At 50.8% G+C, this 25,422-nt stretch overlaps 1 protein-coding gene across 2 annotated transcripts in view; it reads right to left on the bottom strand.

The window, feature by feature from the left end:
• The window catches only part of RASGEF1A (RasGEF domain family member 1A), an 86,053-nt gene extending 73,389 nt beyond the window's left edge, over positions 1-12,664 (bottom strand). Inside the window, exon 1 of one of the 2 annotated variants that reach the window (XM_032491781.1) lies at positions 12,501-12,664. The gene's annotated coding sequence lies outside the window, so the exon portion shown is untranslated. The remainder of the gene's footprint in view (positions 1-12,500) is intronic. The other variant, XM_032491778.1, reaches the window with a different exon arrangement.
• Between the last annotated feature and the right edge of the window lie 12,758 nt (positions 12,665-25,422).

Raw genomic sequence — 25,422 nt, 5'->3', positions numbered from 1 at the left:
ATGCCTAGGGATTTATCCTACACCTGTGCTCACACTCAAGCAAAATGATACCTGTGCATGGATCCTCACTGCAGCCCTGCTTATAAAAGGAGGGCGGACACAGCCTGAATGGCCACCTTTCAGCACCTGGATGAATGGTTTATCGCACATGCATCATGAGGAGACCGCACAGGTGCTCAAAACAGCAAGGCTACTCTAGGCACGCTGAGATAGGGGCTCCGAGGTGAAGCCAAGCCAGTGCTTGGCCGTCGCCACCACGTGCATGACAAGAACTGATGTGCTGCCGGTGTGCAGGGACCAGACAGGTGGACGGGTGCTCAGGAAACAGATAACTGCAGCTGGGAGGAGGCGAGAGCTGGCCAGGGATGGGAGGAGACGTGCTCCACATCGATCCGTCTTACTTTTTGAATGCTATTAAAATAAATTCAATACCAGGATTTGTAAATGGAAAGGGAATTCTAGGGAAAGGAAGAGCTGGGGAGAATTTCCACCCACACGATCACACACAAGCCATGCCTCTCAGTCAATCCAAGAGCACCCCAAACTCAATACGACTCCCTTGATCTTAGCCCCGCCCCCAAGCAGGCCTCCCCAAGTGGGACCCCTAAGCAGGCTCTCTCTTGGAGGAGGCACAGGACTGTCCACGTTGGGGCTGGGACATAGCTAGTGTGGCGGGTCAGCTGCCCCTCTGCTGGAGCCATACACGCGTGGATATGGGTGAGCCGTGGAGGTGGCGTGAGACCTCAGTCAAGCCACAAGTCCCCTGGCTCACATCAGGGTGACATGTCATCGGTGGACTGTCTCCCCCCCACTTTCCTGGCATTTCAAGACACACTAGTATGCGTCCATTTTGGAGCCTGGGAATAGCTGGTCCTTCTGCAGGGAAGTCCCTGCCTCCCGATGTCCACACGGCATCCCTTCCTCCTCCCTGCAAAGCCTTCCCCGTGATGCTGCGCTGCTCACTCTACCCTACATGGAAGCCCCCAGCACCTCCTGCCCCCAACAATAGCCCCCTAATGACCTGTTGTACTGTTCTCTATCTATTATTGGATTTTGTCTGCACTCCCAGAGCCTGGGCCCGGCCTGGCACACAGCTTCCCGCACGCATCCCCATGACAGGATGATGACCGGACACCTGCCTAGGCTCTCTGGGTTCTTCAGGGGCTTTGCCCGAGTCCAACTCAGGGAGGGGAGAGGTGCGCCGCACCTTGGCATGTGGGTCTTACGTGACTCTAGTGGTCACAGTAATGTGGTAAGGAGGGCAGGCCTGGGTCCATGCCACCCCTCCACATCCGTCTCACTCTGTGGACATCTGAGCCCACACTCCTCTGTGTCCCAGTCCCCAACTCTGTCCTATTTGGCCTGAAGACCGATTCAGCACCAGTGTCCTGTAAAGCAATGCTTCTGCCCAGGCCTCCCCTTCCTCCCTAGCCCGGCCGTGCATGCACAGATAACTGGGCAATGACAGCTTCCAGAGTCCATGCACCCTCTCCTTTTCAAGCAGGCCTGGGACAGACACATTATCATCCTCTAACACCAGCCTGGGTAATGGTCTCACTAGGCTGTTTATCACTTTTATTCCTGCAATAAAATAGCTCACTGAAGCTGGGTTCCTCTTCTCTGGGTTCCCACAGGGGACATGTAGGCCCTGTTCCAGCCATCCCTGCTGGCCTGGGATGGGTGTGCTCCCGTGGGACTGGCAGACTCATGGGGCCACAGCTGCCCTCCTCCCACCGCCCAGGGCCAGGTAGACCAGGCAGTCATGTTTCCAGCCAAGGTACCCGGCTGCAGCCTAGTAAGGGTGGTAGGCTGGGGCCAGGACACTAGCGCCTCCGACGTCAGAGCTGCAGAGGCTCGGAAGTTTCCAACATTTACAACCCCTGGCGCAAGTCACACACCCCAGGTGAGCTCAGGGCAGCTGGGGGGGTGGGGCAGGGGGGTGGGTGTGTGTGGGAGCACAGACAGAGGCCTGTCCGCCCCTGAGCCACTCAGGGACCCGGGGCTCTGAAAACCCTGTTTTAGTCAACCCGTTACCAAAAGATGGGGAAACACAGGAGCAGTTTAATTCAGTTCAACTCAGGATCATCTGAGTAGGCGTGTGTGGGAGATGGGGGACTCACGGGCGGAAATGTCCAAAACCAGCACTGCCAAACGAGCCAGCCTGTCCAGAGGCCTGAGGTGAAGGGCAGGGCCAGGTCTTTACACCCTCCTGCTGGGGCAGCGTGAGCGCTGAGGTCCGGCCCAGTCAGGGCCCTTCCCCCTTTGCCCTGCCCTCACACTCATGGCTCACCTGGTACTCACAGCCCTCAGTTCACAAGGGGACAGCCCTCAGGGGGACAACGCAGGAAGCCACCTGCCACACTGCATCTGAAGCCATAGGTTGCAGTGCATTTCCTGTGGCCACACCAGGTGCCAGGGGCAGGTTGCAGAGGGGGTCTGGGCTGAGCTCAGGCTGGAGAAGGCGGCCAGAGGGAGTCAGGATGGGCAGGTTTGGGCACAGAGGCTACCACTTCCCTGAAGCCCCACTCTGCCTCCACTTTATGGGACCAGAGGGGCTTCGGTGGGAGGGGGCTGGGACCCCCAGCTCAATCTCATTACTTGCTGGGTTTGGGGGGCAGAGCCGTTGGACCTGGGCATCAGGCAGGCCTGAGCTCCAGAGCTTACTCTGCAACCTCTTAGCCATGTGACCCTTATTGAAAAAGAAGTGACCCTTTCTGTAACCCCCAGTGGATCCATCTCTGTCCTCCTGGCCCTAGCTCCTGTCTCAGAGGGGACCCTGAGTCCTCCAGCATCTGGAACCTCGAAGACTGAAGTAGCATCATGAGCACTGGAACCTTCTACGAAAAACGCCGCTGAGGCTACCAATCTATGAAAACTGGAGATCCCCAGCATCATAGGGAAGCACTCTGGAGCCTAGTCGGACCACCGGTGTCCACTCACCGCCAGGCTGTGCTCATGCCAGGCCCCTCCAGCCACAGTGACAGGCACCCTGCCCTCCCAGGCCAGGCGGCCAGGTGCTGCCAGGAGGGCCTCCCGCCCAAGGCTGCCCCAGGGGCCCAGAGCTGAGGCACTGTTAGATACAGGTTTGAATGTGGCCAAGCAAACCGAGAGGCTTTAAGGCCCTCCCTGGACCATTCTTGAGAGGAAGGAGTGCCATTTGGAGCATAGAGGAAGAAAAGTTCAAAGTGTGCAATAGGAACTTATGGTTACTGGGGGGAAAGTGGGTGGGAAGGAATAAATTGGGAGTTTGAGATTCACAAATATTAACTACTATATATAAAATAGATAAAAACTTATCTATCTATATCCAACATCCTGTAGTAACCTATTGAAAAAGAATACAGAAACAAATATACGAATATATGTATGTACATGTATGACTGAAACATTATGCTGTACACCAGAAACTAACAGATTGCAACTGACTACAATTTTAAAAAATATATGGCTAATGTAACTAAGGGGTGAAAAGTGTGCAACAGGGAAGACAAAACAGGATAAGGAGGGGATGGGGTTGGGAAGAGGGGAACAGCGTGGCTTGGGCAGGCCAGTGGCGTGGATGACAGGGCACTGTGGGGGGCCTGGCAGGTATAGGGTGGGCTGCCAGAGGATGCTGCCCCAGGGCACTCTCAGGGGCCAGGCTCACAGCCCATCTTTCACTCACCGTTGCCCCTAATCATCTGCCTCCTCCAGGTCAGTGCCCTGTGCTGTCCACCCCTGAGCTGGGCTGCAAGAAGCCAGGAAGAGCTTGTGGGCCCTCCTGCTGCCGGCCATACCAGAATGGGGACCCCAGGGAGCCAATCAGCCCTGGGCAGGACAGCGGTGGGTGGGCGATGAGACGGGGCGGGGGCTGGAATGTGGGCCCCAGACAGCCAGGCCAGGGCCCCTCACCCCACACTACCCTCACTGGCCTGGTGCCAGGACCTTCTCTCGGGTCTGATGGGCTCTGGACAGCCCTCAGTCTCAGGCTCTCCCACCTCTGGCTGCCCAGCGTCCCGCCATGGAGCCCAGGCTGACAACCGTGATTGTTGGTCAGGTCTTCTCTGGACAAACTGACAGAGCCCCTCCATGCACCAGCACAGCCCTCAGTCCAGGGGCCCCACAGTGAGCAGCACAAAGCAGAGGACTCAGGCGCATGCAGATGCACCCAGGAAGATGAGGCATCATGGCAAAGTGGCCAGGGCCGTGGGAGCCAGACCACAGGATGCCACAGGCAGAAGCAGGCTGGACCTGAGGTTGCATACCAAGCCCCTCAAGGACTACGGAGAAAGCAGGCAGCCTCTTGCCTGGGTGGGGGTGACAGTGGCACCTGCGGCAGGGTGTTACTGGGGCTCACCTAGATTGCTAAGACCCCCTACCAGCCTGGGGCACCTGTCCCCTAGGGCAGCCAGCACACCGTGCCATTCACACCTGCAACCTTCTCCAGAGGACTGGAGGGGCCAGCAGCCAAGAGCTGAGCAGTAGAGGGGACAGAGCCTGTCCCCTGCCTCACAGGACAAGCTGGCAGTGCAGTCTGCACTCCGGAGTCCCCCATGCAGTTAGGGTCAGAAGAGGCTTAGCCTGAAATGGCCTCCTCCCCTTTCCTACCTGCTTGCTGGCCCCCTGAGAGCACACCTTCTGCACCCCATGCATCAGAACCCCCATCAGTCTCTGCATCTGGGGAATCTGACCTAAGCCATGCCTTTCAAAGGTATGTGTGAGCTAAATGGACACAGGCAAAGCACTTAGAAGAGCGCCCAGGGAGCTAGTTACCACCATCACAAGACCCTGGGGCCCTACAGCCCCAGAGAAAGGGCATTTCACCCGCCCCAGGAGGTTAAGAAGCTCTTGCTAGGAGCCCTGGCCAAGCTGAGACCCGAGGTGTGAGTGTGAGTTCAGGGAAGCACAGGGATGGAGGTAGGTCACGGTCAATATCAGGAAAGAGGTGAGAGCCACCTCAGGGCCTGGAAGGGCACAGGAAGAGGAAGAGAGGCACCAAAGAAGCACATCACCTACTCCACGTCACCAAATGCTCCTTGGCACAGAGGAAAGACCTGGGTTCAAATTCTGTCTTCGCCTCTCTCCCCAGGACCAAGAGGCTCATCAGCAAAACTGGTGTAATGATGCCAGCACCAAAAATAAGAAACGTTTACGGCATTAAATTAAGTCAGGTATTAGTGAGATGCTCAGCAGAGGCCTTGGGACAGAGGGCTGGTCAGAATACCCTCCCCTCCACACATGCACATGCGCGCACGCGCACGCGCACGCGCACACACACACACATACACACATACACACATACACACACACACACACACACACACACACACAACGTGCCCAGCATACCAAGCTCCTCAGCACAGACAGGGTGGTCCGAGGGCTCGGACCTCCACCATACCACCAGCTCTTCTGTCCTCTCTCCACTCTGCAGCCTTGGGCCTTTCCCTGCACTGGTCCTTCCTTTCCTTCCCCTAACAGTGTCCCCAGCCACCTCACATAACAGCTCTTCAAAGTCTCAGCCCGACCTCGACACCCCTGGCATCCTCCCCTCCAGGGCTGTGAATGGCTAGGACCTGGGGCCGCACCCTGGTGGCCAGGGCCGCCAGAAAGTGTGCTTTAAAATTCCTGGTCTCTGCAAGCTGGGGGCAGGGCAGCTCCCCCAGACCCAGCCTGGCCTGACAGCAAGGAGAAGCCAGGGGCTTCCACACCAAACTCAGGCACCCTGGCAGTCACAGGACTGCCCACTGCTCCCTGCCTCTAACCCCTTCCCAAGGCACCCGGAGCGTCCCTTTCCCATTGGCCAAGGCCAAGGAGGAGGCACCTCGACATGGATGTCTCAAAGAACATGGGCTCTTCAGACAAGGTCAGCTGGTGACACATTTGCAGTGCCACTATGGCTGTGTCCCACAAGTATCCTTCATTATATTTTTATCATTTAAGTCCATTATCATCTAATTGCCAGTATGATTTTTTTTCTTTGAGTCACGAATTTACACGTTTCAAAATTTCCAAATATTAGACTGTTTAGAGTTACGTGTTGTTATTAATTTCTATCATAACTGCATTGTAGGCAGAAAACAGGGTCTGAATCATAGCATTTCAGTGATATTCCTTGAGGTGTTGTGACCGCCAGTTTGCAGGCAATATTCACGAATGTTCCGATCATTAACTGTTCGGTTCTACAAGTACACGTGAGCTCCTTAGCCCTCCGTGTCTGGGGGCGGTAGGGAGGTGACTGGCACGTTGTGGGAGGCTCCCCTCCAGGCCCCGCCCCAAGTGACACGCCCACTCGTGGAAGTGATTCTGGCTGCCCTGGACTTTCCCAGAGGAACGGCTTGGGCCCGGGCCAACCCTGCTCACTCTGAAGTCCTCAAGAACCCTCACGTTGCTGACCCAGCAGTGAGGGCCCAGGGCCCAGTTGCTCACCCATCATCCCAGCAGCGAAGGCTCACAGAGCGGGGGTGGGCTGGGCTCCCAGGCCCAAGGAGGATGGGGCGCAGGGCATGGAGGCCCCTTCCCACAGTGGGGCCAAGGAGGAAGGGCCCTGGCTGGCCATGGGCAGTGTGGACAGGACATGTGCTCCTCCAAGGGCAGCCTCGATGCTCTCCTGCTACTGGCTTCATATGTCCAGCAGGGGCCACCCACTGAAATAACCACAATAAAATGAATAATTGACTCAGCCTCCTGCCTGCTCCGAGTGATTAACTCATGAAAGCTGTGGAGGGTCCCCTAGGAACTCCATGAGCCCCTTCTACGTGAGCCTCCAACCCCATCCAACCCTAATCCATCCAACCTAATCCCTGAGCTGGTCCCCGTGGCCAGCCTCTCACCCTCCTTCTCCCTCCCCCAGCTCTGAGGCCAGAGACCTGGATCCCAGGCCTAACCATCTGCAGTCAGCATGGCCAGGGCTTCCAGGCTCCAGGGTTTCACCCAGCACTGCGTGTCACTACCTCATTCAATCAAACCGTAACCTCAGAGGAGGAGCGGAACCTGGGCAGGCCTTGTTCAGAATTCCCAACCTAAGGGGCTTGGGCACAGATCCAGTCTTCAGGGAAGTCCTAGGCAAGAGAAGTCCCTGCCTCTGCGTCTGGGTTTCTCCAGTGACAAAGTCGGGGTCCTCATCCTGGAAAGTGACGGTGCCAAGGCTGGTCACATCCTCCCCACCACCAAAATCGGAGGCCTCCCTGGGCCTGCCTGGTGATCCAGTTGTGGCTGGGATCCAGGCCACACCCAGATGGAATTGAGGCTTCATGACAATCATACTGGGAGGGTCTGGGTACCAGAGGCCCAGAGAGCCCCATGGGCTGAAGGGTCCATGTGATTTGGGCCTTGCTAAGGGTACGAACACAGGCCCCCACTAATAAACCCATCAGACACACACCCTCTCCCAGCCCCCTCAGTTTCTGGGTGAGCCAGCCTCCTCCACGGAAGCTACTCTTTGTTAACAGTGTTGCCATGACAACCAGATCCAGGGAGAACTCTCTCTTCAAGGTACAGTCTGAGGGTGACACTTGGAGAAACGGAAGTGGTGGTGACAACAGACAAGGGCCTGGCTTTCCAGCCCCACCCCCATTACTCTTTCCTGAACAGGTCCAGGTCTCCAGAGACCACCACCTGGCCTGTCCCAGAGCTTGTGGGTCAGTCAGCTCCCCTCTCCTCTCCCTGAAAGGGGGATAGCAATGTGGCCCAGGCCAGGCACTCCCCCAGACAGATCTGCGCTTCTCTGCGCCACCACGCACAGCAGTTCAGAGATTTTCACATGCATCCCACGACTGTTTGCTGAGTCCTCCAGCACAGCCACCATCTTGGAGCTGGTGGTCCAACTGGGGCCAACAGGCCAGGTATAGACTTAACTCCAAGGGATCCCAGACAGACAACTGCACAGAGGCAGTGTGCTGCAGAGGCCCAGGGCACCCCTCCCAGCACACCTGTGCCGGAAGGCACCCTAAGGAAGGCTGGGAGCCAACTAGGTGGGGACAGGCAGTCCTGCATGGCAGCAGAAGACTCCAGGCATTTTTACAAAGAGAAGGTGAAAAAGGGCACCTGGCTGTGGTGTGGGGAAGGCTCTGCAGGAGAAGGCCACTGCAGTTGTCCAAGCCAGGAGAGGGCAGCCCAACCCTCGGCGGTCGTGATGGGCAAGGGGACGAGGAGAGGGTGAAAGAGAGGGAGGAGGGCAGACTGACTGAAGACTCAGTCAATGTGAGGGCTGACCTGGCAGAGGCTCGAGGGAGACCCTGGCTGTCCCGCCTACTCAGATGCAGGGGCTGGAGCAAGTGAGGCTCAGGGCAGCGATGACAGTGGACAGGCTGCCTGTGGTCACCTGGGAGGTAGTCAGCAGCTGGGATGGGATCAGCATCAAGGAAGGAACAGAAGCCACAGTGGGGAGGAGATAGGGGTGTGCCCAGATCCTGAGGAACAGGAACCCTGAGTGCCCCCAGAGAGGAGGGGAGGTCTGCAGGGAGGCCGGAAGACATGGAGGCGCTGGTCTGGGCCTACAGAGCCAGGGGGATGACAGCCTGGAAGCAGGGGCTGTGAATGTGTGCAGGGCTGGAGATGTCCATGGGCCTCGGAAGACCTGTTCCCTGGAGTCAGGGGCGTACCAGATGGGAGTGGGCTGGGGAGAGTGGGAAGTGAGGACGCACAGTGAGCAAGCAGAGAACACCCTTCAGAGTCAGCCCGTGCAGAGGAGGAGAGTAGGGTGCAAAATAGCTGGAGGGGGAGACAGCCAAGAAAGGTTTGTTGTGTTTAAACTGGAAGAAGCTTTGCGCAAGTAACTTCACCTCTGAAGTTGTCAACAGTCCACTAGGGCAGCTACACTGACCGCACCTGCAAGGAGCTGGACAAATGGAACGCGGCACCCCAGGGGCCAGCTCCCTGTACATGCGTCCCGCAACAGAAATGGGATGCTCTCCTCTGAAAAGCTGGATACTCATCAAGGGCCAGGCCTCCCCTCCTGGAGGTGGGGCTCTCCCACTCCCCACCCCACCCGATTTCACCCTGCACCAAGGAGGGAGGGTGAGGGCCCGGGAGAACCTCACAGCCCGCTCAGAAGGGACACGGCAGGCCCGGAGCTCGTGGGCAGCACAGTCCCCAGCCTGTCCTCTGCCCAGTGTAGGCGATCATGGTGGTCAGGGGGTGAGAGGTTCCCTTCCTCCTGTGCTGTGTGCACATCTCGGCACCAGTTCACTGACCCTGAGGGGCTTCCCTGTCAAACACGTGAGATGAGGAGAAGCTTCTAGGGCAGAACTGCTGGGTGTTGCCCTGAATCATGCTCAGAGACACCTGTGTGGCTCTCAGGAAATGCTTCTACAGACGCCTGAGGCCATCTGACTGTCCACCCTGAGGCAGGGGCAGCGACAGGCAGCCACCCTGCCTCTCCCTGGTCCTGGCTGGCATCAGTGTGGACCCTGACACTTTCACACTGTCGACCAGACGCCTCTCACGAGCCTCTTTATAGGGCCTGAGGCTCATCCCAGGAGGCAAATCCTCGAACCCTCCCCGCCCCAGGGTGAGCCCCTCTCCTCCGCACCTGGTCCCTGGCCCTCACACACTCCAGGCAGGCCAGGATGTGGCGGGGCTTTCGGCTTTCCCTTCCATGTTCCTGTCATGCCCTTGCCAGGCTGCTGTCAGCTGACTGTCCCAACCCAGCTCCAAGCTTGTTAGACTTGGGCTTCCTGGTGTCCCCAGTGCAAGGACATTCTGGATGACTCCATAGTGACCAGGCCATTCTTGTACCAGCCTAGGGCAGCCTTGTGTTCACTCTCCAACACACATACACACACACACACACACACACACACACACACACACACGGTCTCTGTGCCCAGAAAGACGTGAGAAGGGCACACCCTCTTAAAAAAGGACAGACTGTCCTCCCGAGGCCCCAGCAGATCAGGGGGCCCTGACATGTGGCCAATGGGTGTCAGAGGCCCACCTCACCTCCCATAACCATGGGCCGGGCAGTTTCACCACTGATGCCACTTAGGTACCCTGTGATGACGGACCTCCCTCCCTGCCTCCCTCCTCAGATTCTGCCTGGAAGACATGTTGCTAAGTAAACACTCATCTGCAGGAGGGAGATGGGCAAGTGAGGGCAAAGGAACTCGAGGCAGCATGGAGTGGGTGGGAGTTACAGGAGGCAGATTTCTGCTCAGCATTTGGAAGCTCTGAGAGAGAAAACAGCCAGAGCGGCCCAGGGCTGCAGCAGATGGCCTCCGGAGGGAAGAGGGGGAGCGGAGGAGTCCCAGCAGGGGCAGCAGGAGGGCCGGGCTGGGACTGGGAGCCACACTGAGTCAGGACAACCTGGACAGGCCCTGACCTGCATCTCCTACTGTGGGCTTCTGGGGTAGGTCCTGCAGAGATGTGCATCCTACACGGGCCCATTGCAGCCCCAGCCCCCTCTCCTGAGGGCAGTGGTTGAACCTCATAGCTCCTGCTCCTCGCCCTGCACCTTCACTTGGCCTATTTGACAAATTTGGCTTCTGTGAAACATGTTGCTCAAGAACAGGGGTCTGTGGTTAAAAACCAAAGATCAACCAACGCTATTCCAATCCTGCCCATTCAGTCCCTTATCCACAGATGGGGAGACAGGTGTGCTCGGGGGCTCTCTGGCTACATCTGAGCATCCTAGCCTCCAACCGCTCTCCTCCAGAAGACCCAGGAGATGGACTAGCAAGTTTGTCCCTCACCTGGCTAGCTGGAGGGAGGCAACTTGTGCTGGAGATGCCTTCCCCCTTCAGCCTGGGCCCAGCAGCCACTGGTCTCATTCAGCCGACCCAGCACAAATGCTTGTGGTGCCAGTATTCCTCCTCCCCTTCCCTCCTCCTCTTCCTCCTCCTCCTCTTCCTCCTCCTCCTCAGCCTGCAGTTGCTAAGTTACACTAAAAAACCCCTCTGCTCTGTGTGAACTGTTCCATTTCCACAATTTGCCAGGTGGAAGGGAGCCATCAGGCTGGCAGTTTGAGGTTGCCTCCCAGAGAAAAACAAACTTGTTGGCTGGCTCTTGGGCCCCCATGGCATACCTGGGGACACCTGCTTGTGCTCCCAAACGTGGGAGCCATGTGCTAAAGCAAACAGCTGCCCTTGGGAGGGTGTCAGCAAATGGGTGCATCCTGTTCACTCTTCTCAGGACCAGGGCTTGCAGATTCTGCACCCAGGCCTGCAACCCCAGAGGGCTGCTGGTCACTATGACATGTGTCCCTAAGAACAAAGAAAAGCTGGAGGGGCAGAAAACCTACTCCTGTGTCCCAAGCCGAGGCCGTCCACTTCCTTCCATTCTGGATCCCCTCCTCCTATTCTGAGCGGGGGTCCTGAAGTTTCAATGTAAAGTGTCCCTGAATGTCAGGGGGATGATGGCCTCAGAAGTCACTGAAACCATTGCATCATTCTATAGATGGGGAAAGCAAGTCTCGAAGGAGCCAGCAGTCAGCCTATAGCTCAAAAGTCAAGACCTGTGGCCTCCTGCTCACAACAGGGTGCTACACATCCTACCCAGGCAGGGAAGGGCCTGGACACACGCTAGGCTGGGTTGGGCAAGACTGAGTCCAGAGGGAGGTGGGAGATCCCTGAGGAGCAGAACAGACCTCCTCTGTGAGGTGGCCCTGCACGCCAACCTGAATCTGCATGTCCAGGCTCCCTGGGGTAGATGGCCATGCGGGCCCTTCCCTTGCTCCAGAGGGTAAGAGAACCAGGGCAGCAGTGGGAAGGGTGAACCAGACGGGGCTCCCAACTCTAAGCAGGGAAGGAGGGTGCCACCGGCTCCCAAGAGGCAGGTGGCCTCGCTGTAAATATCCACCAGCCCCATGGCGCAGAAGCAGCTAGAGATACAGGGGACAAGGGGCCGGCTGTGTGTCCCTCCCTGAACAGCAAGGGCCCCCTATCCCCTCACATAAGCAGACCAGAACCAGCTGCACCTGCCCCAGGCTCTATTTCCAGCAGGGAGGGCCTGGGCAAAAAGAGCGCGGTCCTTGAAATGACTCTTGTTCACGGTGCAGAGGTGGGCATCTCGCCCTGGCCGGCTCCCCTCAAATGCTGAGCTCACGCCCCAATTCCTCGCCAAACAGCAAGGGCGTGAGATGCCACCGCGGGCCCCAGAATGCAGACAAGCCAATGGAAACTTCCAATTGCGCAGCCCCAGCGCCTCGTATTTCCCAGCCCCCTCCTCCACGCCAGGCCCGGGACAAGGGACCAGCCAGCGGGTGCCCATTCCAACCTGCCGAGTGCGCTCCAGTCACGCCCAGGCTGAGGCCGCCCGGTGCCCCGCAGGCGCGGGGTACTGGGGGTCCCGGCGCTGCCCAGCCCGGGGCGGAGTTCTCGGCAACTCCGCACTGGGCTCCCGCACGCCCTCCTCCACGCGCGTCCCCCGGCCAGCGCCGGGAGCCTGCGCCCCGACCCCACGACGGCCGCGCGGGGCGGGACCCCGGGCCCGCGCACGCCCCGCCCTGTCCGCGCCGGGACCGGAGGGGACGACCCGCAGGAGGGAGGGAAGGACTGAGGGACTGAGGGTCGCCGGCCGCTGCCTACCTCTGTCCGGGCCAGCGTAGCTCCAGCGCAGCCCTCGCGCCGCAGTCGGGCCCCGAGCAGCGCGCGGCCGGCGCCGGCGGCGGCTCATGCTCGGCACCCGGGCCCGCGGCACCCGCCCACCCGCGGCCGCCCCCGCGCTGCGCCAGCTGCGGGCAGAGCGGCTCCCTCCGCAGCCGGCGCCGGGGAGCGCGAGCGAGGGAGCGAGCGTGGGCGGGCACGGAGCGGGCACGGAGCGGCGGGCGCGAGAGCGCGGGGAGCGGGCGGGCGCGGGACAAGGGTGCGGGGCGGGCGCCGGGAGAAGGAGGGCGCAGCGAGAGAGTGTGTGTGGGGCGAGAGCGCCGGGTGAGGAGGGGCGCGTGGCAGGCTCGTGGAGAGGGAAAGTGCCGAACGGAAGGTGCATGGCGAGGTAGAGCGCGTGTCCAGGGCACAGGGCGCTGGGCAAGGGCACGGGTTGAGGGTAAAGAGGGAGGGAGCAGGGAGCGACAGGGCCAGCTTTTCATTTTATAAAGGATAAAGTAACAAACAACCTAAAAGGTGATGTGTCCACCTCCTATAAAAGACCCTTTGGGGGCTCTCTGAGAGCCGCCAAAATTTTTATCATCAGCATCTGACAGTTAAAGAGCTTCCGCGGGCAAATCTGGTCCCTCTGGTTATGCCCATTAACCATCACAACCACTCTATATGGTTGGTGTTGGTGTTGTTGCCCTGGGACAGATGAGTAAACAGATGGTTAGGAAGTGAAGTGACCCTGCAGGATTTCAGAGCTGGTAAGTGGCAGAGCAAGGGTCCAAAACCATCTTGAGAAATTCCATAGTCCCCATTTTTCCAAAACCACTAAGAAGTCTTCTGGCTCCCAGCGGAGCCTCCTGTCTCTCTGAAGGGGTATCCCTGTTCTCTGGCAACAGCCTGGGTTTGGGGAGGTGGGGCCGAGGTCAGAAATGACCCTTGCAGGCTGCCCAGACTCAGGTGAATATGGAACAAATCTGGGACCAGGAAGCCTGCAGGTTGGAGAGGCCTGGATGGAGGAATGGGAAGGTAACACACCTTGGAGAGGCAGAGGACCTTTTTTATTCATTCAGTCAGTATGGGTTCATTAAGCACCTACTATATGCGAAGTGCCATTCTGGGCACTGGGATACAGGTGTGAATATCCCAGTCTGGTTGAAATTTGCATTTTTGAGGGAGAATTTTTGCATTTTTGCATCTTTGAGGTAAATAAAACCGCAAGTAAATATTTCATATGTCAGATGAAGCAGATGCTCTGGAGAAAAGCATGACAGGGAGAAGGGACAGGGTATCAATGTATGGAGTCAGTTATTTTATTTTGGGTAGTCAGGGAAGTCTTCACTGAAAGGGTGACATTTGAGCAAAGACCTGACTGAGGTAAGCCGTGCTGAGTCTGAAGAATGAACATTTGAAGCAAAGGGAACAGCAAGTGCAAAGGCACCTTGGGATGGAAATATGCCTTGGGCATGTGCAAGCCATAACAAGGCCAGAGTGGTATGAAAATGAGTGAGAATGTGGTGCAGACTGAGATTCCAGGGAGTAACCAGATCAAAAAGATCCTGGTTGGCCATTGGCCCATTGTGGCTTTGAGTCAGAGGGAGCTGCAAAGCTGGTGGAGGGTTTTCCACAGTAATGTTATGGTCTGACTTTTTTTTTTTTTTTACAAAAACATTTTATTATGGAAAACTGCAAGCATTTACAAAGGACCTAAGAAGGTATAATAAGCCTAATGATGCAACTTCAACAATTTTCATGGCCAACCAACTTCGTTTCATTTATACCCCCACCCAACACTCCCAATATTATTTGTTTACTTTAAGTGAACATTTACAGCTTTTTATAAGTGCAATATACATATATGATAGTACACAAATCATAAATTTGTGCTTGACAGATTTTCAGTGAGAACACAAACAACCATCTCCACCTTGACTTTTTTTTAAATTGAAGTATGGTCAGTTACAATGTGTCCATTTCTGGTGTACAGCATAATTGCACCTTGACTTCTATTGTAGGAAGTTTTTAAATTACAAATTCGTTTTCTTTAATAGATATAGGGCCATGCAGATTATCCACTTTTTCCTATGTCACTTTGGTAAATTGTGTTTTTGAAATATTTTTCCATTTTGTCTAAATCTGCAGATTTACTGACAAGTTGTCCTAACACCCTCATATTATTCCTCAGATGTCTGTAGAATCTGTAGTAATGTCCCACTGTTCATTCTGATGCTGGGGAATCTTTGCATTTTTCTTTCTTTGATCAGACTAGCTGAAGTTTTGTCAATTTTATAATTTTTTTCCACGAGAAGCGATTTTCAACTTTGTTGAGTTCTCTCAACTGTGCCTTATATTTCATTGATCTCTATCTTTAGTTTTATTATTTCGATATTTCTAACTTTGGAGGGATATTTATTCTCCTTTTTGTTTGTTTATTTCTTAAGTTGGAAGCCAGGCTCATTGGTTTTCAATCTCCTTTTCTACTATATACATTTAAAACTATAAATTTCCTTTTAACACTACTTTACTGTCTCTTACAGGTTTTAAATGTGTTTTTATTATCATTTAGCTAAAGATTTTTTTAAATTTCCATTTTAATTTCTCTTTTGGCCTGTGAGTTATGTAGAAGGGTGTTGCTTAGTTTCCAAATATTAGGGGATTTTCTAGTCATCTTCCTGTTGCTGAGTCCCAATTTAATTATACAAAAGGCAGAGATGTACTCTGAAATTGTTTCAATTATATGAAATCTGCTTATACATTCTTTATGACCCAGAATGTGTGCTATTTTGGTAAATGTCCCATATGCACTTGAGAAGAATGATTATTCTGTATGTGTTAGTTAGGTCAGGTTGGTTAATAAAGTCCAAACCTCCACTGCTACTGAAATATATCTTGTATTATGTCAGTTCCTGAGACAAATTGGAAGCAACCCAAAAGTCCTTCCAGTGAGCAAATGGGTCAGCAAACTGATACATCCATATAGTGGACTACTCCTCAGCCACAGCGTGAGTGATTCTCGAAAGCATTATAAGTGAAAGAAACCAGACTCAAAAGGACCCCAACTGTATGATTCCATGTGTCGACTGAAATAAATGCACAACCTAAAAGTTGAGAGTTATGTTTTATTCAGTGGACGATTTTGAGGACTTGAGCCCAGGATGACAGCCTCTCAGATTGTTGTGAGGGACTGCTCTGAAGAGTTGGAGGTGGGGGGGGGAGCCAGGATATATAGGAGCTTTACAACAAAGACCAGGTAGTAGGAACATTAAGATTACTTGTTAACTAAAGAAAATCAGGCATCTCAAGTTAAAGAATTTAGTATGTATGGAGGAATTTTCTATGTATGGGAGGGAGCAAACACTTGGGCTCATTGAATTCATTCCTTTGACAAGCATCTAGCTATCTAGGGCCAGTATCCTGTCTTTTCTTATTCTGAGTCCCCTCAGAGTGCACCATTGTGAGTGGCTGCAGAGGCTAGGCTGCAGGCTTGTCTTCACTGTGGAGTGGTGGCAGCTGCTGATGACTTGATGGCTTCAGCATTCTTTGTTTACTGATATGGCTTGCAGTATTTTCATTCACACATGTACATGACATTTATATGACATTCTAGAAAAGGCAGAACTGTAGAGATGAGGAACAGATCAGTGGTCCTCAGGAGTTGCTGGGGTGAGGGATAAGGGAGGGTTGACAAAAGCATGGGGAAATTTTTAGGGGCCATGAAGTGTATCTGTATCTTGATTTGTGATGGTGGTCACATGACTCTATGTATCTGTTAAGACTTAAAAGAGCCAAAAATGAGTGAATTTTACTATATGTAAATTTAGAAATACTTTTTAATCACCAATATAATTACAGGCTTCTGTGACTACCTTGTCATCTCTTTTTATTGAGATGTCCACAAGTTTCTGATTTTCCCCTCCTTTTTGCTCTATCAGTGATTATGGGGAGAATAAGTATGATCCATTACTGCCAATGAATACAGCATTGCCACTGTGGCCTCGAAGAAGAACTCTGTAGTATGCGCATGGGAAGCGGAGGCAGTAGTTGAAAGGCTGGTGCAACAGTTAGATAATGGATAATGGTGACAGACCAGGAGACTCTAATGGCGCTAATAGTGCTAATGGTGATAAGTGTTTGCTACTGGATAGACAGAGCCAAAAGTGCCTAGGTCAAAGAAAGGGGAGGAGCCAAAAATCCTTTTGTTCCAAGCACTCCTGCTGTCTGCTATCCCCCTTACCCATGCTGGGGAGGGAGTCCGAGGTGTATCTGCATAGCGACAGAATACCAGATGCACACACTGGTAGTGTTAGCAGATGGAGGCACCCATAAATTAGGAGGCCCACCAAAGTGTGAGTTCTTGCCTCAGACTGTGAAAGAAATCGCATAGCAGAGGCAGAGGGACCAAGTAAACAGCTGCTTTATTGCTCAGAAGGGGAAATGGAAGGAAAGCAGGGAGAAGGGAAGAGAAGCACTCCAATTAGAAAGAGGTGCTCAAGGCGGAGCCGTTGGCCAAGATGGGCCGTAGGGACAGTTCCAGGCAGAGTCAGGCCACATGGGCTTTTATGAGAAGCTTCTGCCATCATGCCCTTCTTCCAGGTGTGATGAAGCCAATCAGTCCTTGATTGAGATTTTCAGTCCTTGTATGGGCTTTTCTGGTTGTTGTCATGGCAATCGTCAACTGTCATGGCGCTGGTGGGTGTGTCACTTAGCAGCTAATGCATTACAATGAGCATATAATGAGGCTCGGGGTCCCCTGGAAGTCAGATCCTCCACCATCTTGGACTCGGTAGCTTCTAATTAGTTCTTATTTCTTCTCTGCTGCTGCCTTCTGAGACTTAGATAAGAGTAATTGGTTTCTGTTTGAGGAAGGGGCAGGGTTATGATCCTGGGGGCAAGAACCTTAGTAACAAAAAGGAAAGCTGCTTTTAATCAGAATGGCTGCAACCTGGTGTACCCAGCATCCCCCCTCAAAAAAACCATCTCCAAAGATTCTGTTCAGCCATGAAAGTTTTAAAGGGAAATTAAGGAATAATCTCAGCTAATCATTGAGACAAGCGGTCAGAGTCATTGCCATCCCCCAATGCCTGCAGGCTTGTCCTAATGAACAACTTGAGCCTGCTCGTCTGTGATTCAGGGAGGCCTGGGAGACTTCAGCTTTTCTATAAACAAGAGTCAGGGGTTGAGGGGAGGGGACGGCACAGGGTCCTGCTCCCTTTCAGTAGTACTTAGAAACGTTGCTTTATTTGGGCTGGCTTTGAGGTGGAGGGATTTCTGCAGGTTGTGGGAACCAAAATACATAGGCCCGTAGCAATTCAGCCACTATTGCACCCAGACATTGTCTTGTCTCAGATGTGCCCCCGCTTTAAGACGTCCCATCACAATGATTATACTGGTTTAGCTTTTTACACCCATGGAGTTCTGGTCATTGACTGCACTGGGTTCTCTAGATCTCTGATTCCCGGCCCAAACTAGGTCTTCCCAGGATTTCAGCTTTCTCCCTCCTAATTTTACTTTCCTCCCCTTTTAGCCTTGTTTCCACAGAACAGGTTTTCAATTGCTCCCTTGCCAATACGCTAGATTTCCCTTCTTGTCTTACCTTCCTGTCTCCCACCCGGCAAAACTCCAGTGACAGATGAATCCAACTCTGCCTTCTCCAGATGTACCCTCACGTATCTAAGTGCTGCTAGAGGCAATGACACAGCCCTGCTAGCACTCTAAAGTCACACTAAATTCCTCAATGGAACTGAGACCTCAACACTACTCAGTCACCCAGTTCTTTCTCTCCTTTTCTTAAACTGTGAAATATGTTAGATGTTCAGAAGAGTGTATGAAATGTATATGTACAGTTTTAAGAAGAATCACGTGAGAACACCCATGGAATCAGAACTTAGGTTAAGAAACAGCGCATTGCCAGTACATGAGAAGCCCCCTTTCTGTCCTCCCCAGTTGCTCCCCCCTTATCCCTTCTCCCTACTGTTGCGAGAGAATAGGTTCTTGCTTCACGCAGGAAAGAATTCAAGAGAAAGGTATAGTCAAGCGAAAGTAAGTATATTTAGAGAGATACACACTCCATAGACAGAGCGCAGCCTCTCTCAGAAGGCAAGAGACAAGAGACAGAGCGACCACGAGGTGCAGAGTTGTTAGTTTTTTAATGGGCCCAGTAATTTCATATGCTAACAGGTCAGTGAATTATTCCGACTACTTTGGGAAAGGGTCAGGGATTTCCAGGAATCAGGCCCCTGCCCACTTTTTGACTTTTATGAAACTGTTGGGGAGCCTGTCGGTGCACCATGAGGCTCCAGGTCTACTGGAAGATGGATCTTCCGCCATCTTGGTTCTAACCAGTTTGTCTTGTCCTCAATGGCTGTGTCAATCCTTCAGTGGTCATACCCTGCCCCCTTCCCTCCTGTCTCACTACCACCTCCCTCCCAGAGGTAACCATTATCCCATGCCTCTGTTTAAACTTTTACCCCTAGATATGTATGCCATTTTTGAACTTGTGTGAATGGAATCATACTCTATATTTCCTACTGTCACTTGCTTGTATCATCAATATTATGTTTGTGAGATTCATCCACCACGTTGATGAATTTATTTAGTTTATTCATGTTTACTGTTGTTTGGTATTCTATTATAATACATTTATTTGGTTTACTATTAGCAGACATTTGGGAAGCTGACATTTTTGCTATTATTCATTCATTCATTGGACAAATATTTCTTGAGCACCTACTATGTGCCAGGCACTCCTTTAGGCATTGGGATAGAAGAATGATCAAAGCAGATCAAATCCCTTCCCACATGAGCATTCTAGGGGTGGAAGACTACAAAAAATAGGAAAAAATATAGATAAATAATAGTGTATGTCAAAAGATGAGAAGTCCTAATTAGGAACAAAAGCAGGGAAAGAGATGGAAATTACCAGGGTGGGAAGTTGCATTGGGAGGGTCTATGGTATTTCCCACTGAGTTGACATCTAAGCCAAGGCATGCAGCCATCTGAGGCGAGGTGTTCCAGCAGAAGGAGGAGCCAGTGCATCAGTCTCCAGGCAGGACCAATACCAAAGGGTCTGTGCGATGTACTTCTGTCACTAACTGCCCAGAGTTAGGCCAGAGTTCACAAGTTAAGGGTCCAGTCCTCACAAGACATCAGACACCCATAAGTCCTCACTTCAGACACCAGCCCCAAGTTCAGGGGTCCCCAGGCTACCCACACTTCTGACCAACTGGCTACTCCCTCAAGTTCAAGAATTCACTAAAAGAACTCACAGAACTCAGGTAAGCACTGTACTTATGATTACAGTCTTACCATAACAAAAAGGATTTAAATCAGGAAGGAGAGTCTCATAGGGCAAGATCCGGGAGGGTCCCCAAAGCAAAGCTTCTTCCCCCACAGACTCACAGTGCATCACCCTCCTGGAACATAGTATTATTAATCAGGGAAGTTCACCTAAGCTTCTGTGTCCAGAGTTTTTTTTCTGTGTCCTGGATTCCATTGCATATGCGTGATTAAATCATGCATTGCCCATATGGTTCAATCTCCAGCCCCTTCCCTTTACCCTGGAAGACGGGTTTATGTCACATGACTCAAAGCCCCAATCCTCTTATCACTTGGTTGGTCTTTCTGGATGGTCAGCCCCCACCCTGAGTTACCGCATTAGCATGAGCTCAGGTGTGCTCTCAAGGCCCACCAGGAATAGTGAAGACACCTGTATCACTCAGAAAACTCCAAGGGTTTCAGGCACTCCCCCCACCAGGAACAAGGGGACGAAGGCCAGCCAAATTCTTCATCACACAACATCTTGTGTGTCTGGAGAAGAGTAAGCAAGACCAAAAATAAAAGGAGATGAGATCAGAGAGGTGGATACTAGGACTCGACCCCTTTGATTATTCCAGTGTCTGTTTCCTGGTGCCGAGGTGCAAGGGTTCCCTCAGGTGTAGGCTGGAAATGCAACTTCTGGGTCATAGGAAATGCACACTTTCAATTCTGTTGGGAAATATCCAATTGTTTTCTAAAGCAGTTGTACTAATAAACACTCATCTGTTACCGAGTTAAGTCATATGGACCCTGCTCAGGCCCTAGCTTGGCGAGGCTCTCTGGCTCAGCGGGGGAGGGTTCTTTTTCCATTCGTGTTAAAGGCAGCCCAATAACAAAACCAAAGCTGATAACACTGCACAAGCTTTATTCAGTGACCAAAAATGGAGAAGCGGTCACGAATTTCACAAATCAACATCTCGCCCACGTGGTGAAAGGGAATTAATTTTAAAGAGTGAAGACAAAGGGAGGAGGAGTGAGGCTAATGATGGGGAGTCATATGCATTAGTTACTGGGGGAGGGGCAGGCTCTTCCGAGGGAGTAGGGTGCCACCCCCTTGTTATCCTTTTTTTGGTCCTAAATATCTGGTCATGGCCACCAGTGGGTGTGTCATTTAATATGCTAATGTAGCCAAGTCACTGTGTAGTGAGACTCAGGGTCTGTTGGAGATCAGATCAGTTGCCATCTTGGTCTCAGGTGGTTCCATCTGGGTTCTTTTGGTTTGTTTGCAGCTTCCTTTCTTACCTTTGAACTCTTTAACATAAAGAATAATGTTAACTCCTGCTAGAGGTGGGGATTGGTGGGTTTTGAGCAAGGAACCTGGAGCAGCTTTAAGCACATTACCAGCAGTGTATGGAGTGCCCATTATTCCAACCTGTGGTAGGCAGAATAAACTAGCCCCCTGAAAGTCCATGTCCTAATCCCCAGAACTGTTAATATGTGTCCTTTCCTTACATTATTTAAAACAAACTTTGCAGATATGATTAGTTAAGGATCTTGACTTGGGGAGATTAGGGGGCATGGGAGTGGCCAGCATAATCACAAGGACGCATATAAGAGGGAGGTATGAGGTTCAGAGTCACACAAGGAGGTGTGATGACAGAAGCAGAAGTCAGAAGGGGAGAGAGAGAGAGATTTGAAGATGGTACATTGCTGGCTTTGAAGATGGAGGATGGGATGACAAGCCAAAGAAAGTAGATAGCCTATAAAAGCTGTAGAAGTCTGGGAAACAGATTCTCTCCTACAGCCTCCAGCAATCTTGAATTTATCCCAATGAGACTGACCTCCAGAACTGTAAGACGGTAGCCTTGTATTGTTTTAAGCCACTAGGATTTTGGTAATTTATTACAGCAGCAATAGGAAACTAATACATAATCCTTACCAATACTTTATGTGTTGATTTCTCAATTTTTGTATATCTGGTTGTTGTATAGTATTGTCTTGTGGATTTAATTTTTGTTTTACTGATGATGAATGACATCAGACATCTTTGCACATGTTTATCAGTCATTTGAATTTACTCTTTAGTAAAACACCTGCTCAAGGTTTTTGCTCAGTTTTCTATTGATTATTCTTTTTCTTATTGATTTGGAATCTTTCTAGACATCCTAGGTGTTTGTGCAGTGAGAGTTAAATGTGTTACAAATTGGTAAATGTCCAATTGTTTGGACAATCTTCTCCCCACTCATGGCTCATATCATCACTCCTTTTATGTTATCTTTTGATGGAGACAATGTGAGACAAGAAGGAAGGGGGAAGGATACAACTATTAAAAGAATGACACAGCTGATGACAAAAACTGGTTAGAACTGACTAGGCCCAAGATAGCAGAAGATTCAACTTCCCGTAGACCTTGAGTTTCATTACGTGCTCATTGTAATACATTAGCATGCTAAATGACACACCCATAGGTGCCAGGACATTTCCAAGGCTGACCATAAAAGGCCAAAAAGTGGGCAGTGGCCCAATTCCTGGAAATCTCTGCCCCTCCCCAAAATAGACTATTCCTCTCACTCACTGGCATGTGGAATTACCCAGGCCATAAAAACTAACCACCCTCACATTCCGAGCTGCTCTCACCTTTTGAGAAGGTCCATGGAATGTGAATCTCTCTAAATAAACTTGCTTTCACTTTACTATGGCTCGCTCTTGGATTCTTTCCTGCATGGTGCCAAGGACCCCTACTTGGTGGCCAGTCCCAGGAACTCACCCGAAACCTGGGACATGATCATTCTCTCGATTCCCCTCCCCCTTCTCCTGCAACAAATGTCTTAATTTGTATAATAGAGTTACATTTATGGCTTTATTTTTTTCATGGTTTGAGTTTTTCACTCTACTCTCTTGTAGATTCTTCAAACATTCCCAACAATTTCAAATCCTCCAGGCCTTTACCAAACCCCAGGCTTCTCTCTGTTTCCCTCCCTGTCAGATGGTGACTCTCCTTCTTTTACCTCATAGGGAAATTTAAAACCATCATAAGGAACTGCCTCAAATCTTACCCCCAAATTTATACATTTGCCTGCATCCTTCCCTTCTTCCCTCCTGTCATGGTGGAGGACCCAGTTCCTTTTCTTTCATAGGTCATTCTCTCATCCTCTCCTCTGGATGCCATATCTCCTTTTTAATATAGTGCATTTAATTATACCCTCTCTCATCTCTCATTTAAACATCTAACCTTTCTCATTTTCAAAAAATACCAAGAATGTCCAGGCCTCATAGTTCCCATTCTGCTTTCTTTTCCCATCAGAGCCAACCTTCTTAAGTTCATATTTGGTCTTTGCCACCAGTCCTTGACATGGCGCTCTTAAATGCCTTGGAAGTTCCTGAGTGAAAGCAGTGTCTTTTCTTCTAATAAGGGTACTCTTTGCAGATGCCTAGGTATCTCCAGGATGAGGGCTGGTCACCAGAAACACCAAACCTTGATCAGAATCCTAGAACTTTCATCCCCGTCCTCAGCTTCTAAGAGGTTGATGAGCTGAAGAACAGGTTAATAATCGATCATATCTACATGATTAAACCTCCATAAAAACCCCTAAACAATAAAAAAAACAAAAACAAAAACCCCGAAGCAATGTAATTCAGAGAGTTGCCAGGTTGGTGAACACATTGCGGTACCAGGAAGATGGTAAGTCTGGAGAAGCCATGACATCCTTTCATATCTTGCCCTACGTATCTCTTCCATTTGAGTGTTCCTGAGCTGTATCCTCTATAATAAACCAGTAATTGTAAGTAAACTGTTTTCCTGAGTTCTGTGAACTATTCTAGCAAATTATCGAAACTCAGGTTGGGGGTGTGTTGTATGGTGTCACAGGAATCCAATTTGATGGTAGTGTGGGTAACCTGGGGGCCTGAAATTTGCGACTAGTGAGGGCACTCTTATGGGACTGAGTCTTTAAATCTGTGGAGTCTCATGCTAACTCAGGTTGTCAGAATTGAATTGAACTGTAGGATGCCCAGTTGCTGTCTGGAAAGTCAGAGAAGTGGTTGGTGTGAAGGGGGAAAAATCTACACATTTGGTATCGGAAGTGTGAGTAAAAAGAGCTCAGCCCCAAACACTAGATTAAAACCATTCTTGCTGAGGTTGCCTGAGACCTATTCTGCGTGATGCAGCCAAAGTGATCTTTCAAATGATCAAATCTGACCATGTCTCTCCTTTCCTTGAGAGGTACTGCTCATTTTCCATCACATTAAAGATCAAGGAAAAATTCCATTAATGTCAACAATTTAGAACACTTGTCCTTTTATCAAAGACAAAGGTGTAACCTCATGAATTTCAATGATCCTCTTAGTAATTTGCATGTGGTAACCAGCAAACCTCTCTGTGGTACAGAGGACTTCCACGGTCATTCTACGTCTCCTCACAGAGCACGTTAAGATTCAACGATTTGGTATTCTAGTGTAACATGTAAGGAGTTTAGAAGTTGCCACTCTGTCCTAACAAGTAAAAAGCTGAACAAACTGAAAAATTAACAACTCCTCTTAGATTCTTCAGAGAAGTGAAGTCACAGGACAAACTGCTATCCCCCATATTGGAGAGATAGACAGGCAGATGCAAGTTAATGGAGCAAAAACCTTCAGGGGAGCCAATGTGAGAGCAACTGATGAATTTCTGGAGGTTCAAAATGGACACGTTTGAGAGTTAAAAACTCTAGGGGCATCCAGTCATCAGGGAACCCCACACTTCTGTGAGTTTTACCTCCAAGAGCTATGCCAAATCCTCAGAATGAATATCACAGAAAAATCTCCTCATGCTTCTGGTAGAGAGAGGGGGAAATGAATCATTTTAAAATACAGCAGAGCATTCTGTACTTCTTGATAATGCTTGTCCTCACAAAAACTATTTTGCCAAAGCCTAATCTACAGGGATTTTGTCAGAACCTAACCTACCCAGGAAAAGGGAAATGCCCCAGCTCCAGCCCCCTCGAGCCATCCTGTCCCACCTTAGGGGGGAAAATAATGGAGAAGTACTGGTGAAGTTCAAGACCAAGATGAGGTCCATCAGAAGGCTGAGACCCACTCCTAGGACTAGAGAATGCTTTCCCTCCCCCCATACCTTACCACCACTTTACTAAAGGCCTGTTTACCAGAGTTCCTTTCACTCAGTACATCATCTCCAAATTTCAACAAAAAAATTACAAGACCTGCTAAAAGGCAAAAAAAAAACACAGTTTGAAGAGACTGAACAAGCATCAGAATAAGAATAAGATATGGCAGGAATGTTGGAATAATCAGACTGGAAATTTAAAACAATTATGATTAATATGCTAAGAGCACTAATGGAAAAAGTAGGCAATATGCAAGAACAGATAGGTAATGTAAGCAGAGAAACAGAAATTCTAAGAAGGAATAAAAACGATGCTAGAGATCACAAACACTATAACAGAAATGATAAATACCAAAACAACAATAATAGCAACCTATACCTAGGCATATCATGTTCAAACTTCAGGAAATTCAAGATAAAGAAAAAATTTTGAGAGAAGCCAAAAGGAAAAAGAAAAACTTACCTATAAAGGAGCAAAGGTAAGATTTACATTTGACTTCTTCTCAGAAACCAAGAAAGGAAGATGAGAATGGAACAAAATATTTGAAGTGTTGAGAGAAA

This window comes from Camelus ferus, chromosome 11 (assembly GCF_009834535.1).
Source record: "Camelus ferus isolate YT-003-E chromosome 11, BCGSAC_Cfer_1.0, whole genome shotgun sequence".
In the NCBI taxonomy this organism is placed as follows: Eukaryota; Metazoa; Chordata; class Mammalia; order Artiodactyla; family Camelidae; genus Camelus; species Camelus ferus.
Note: the sequence above shows the minus strand (reverse complement) of the source record. Positions and strands in the feature narration are given on the sequence as shown.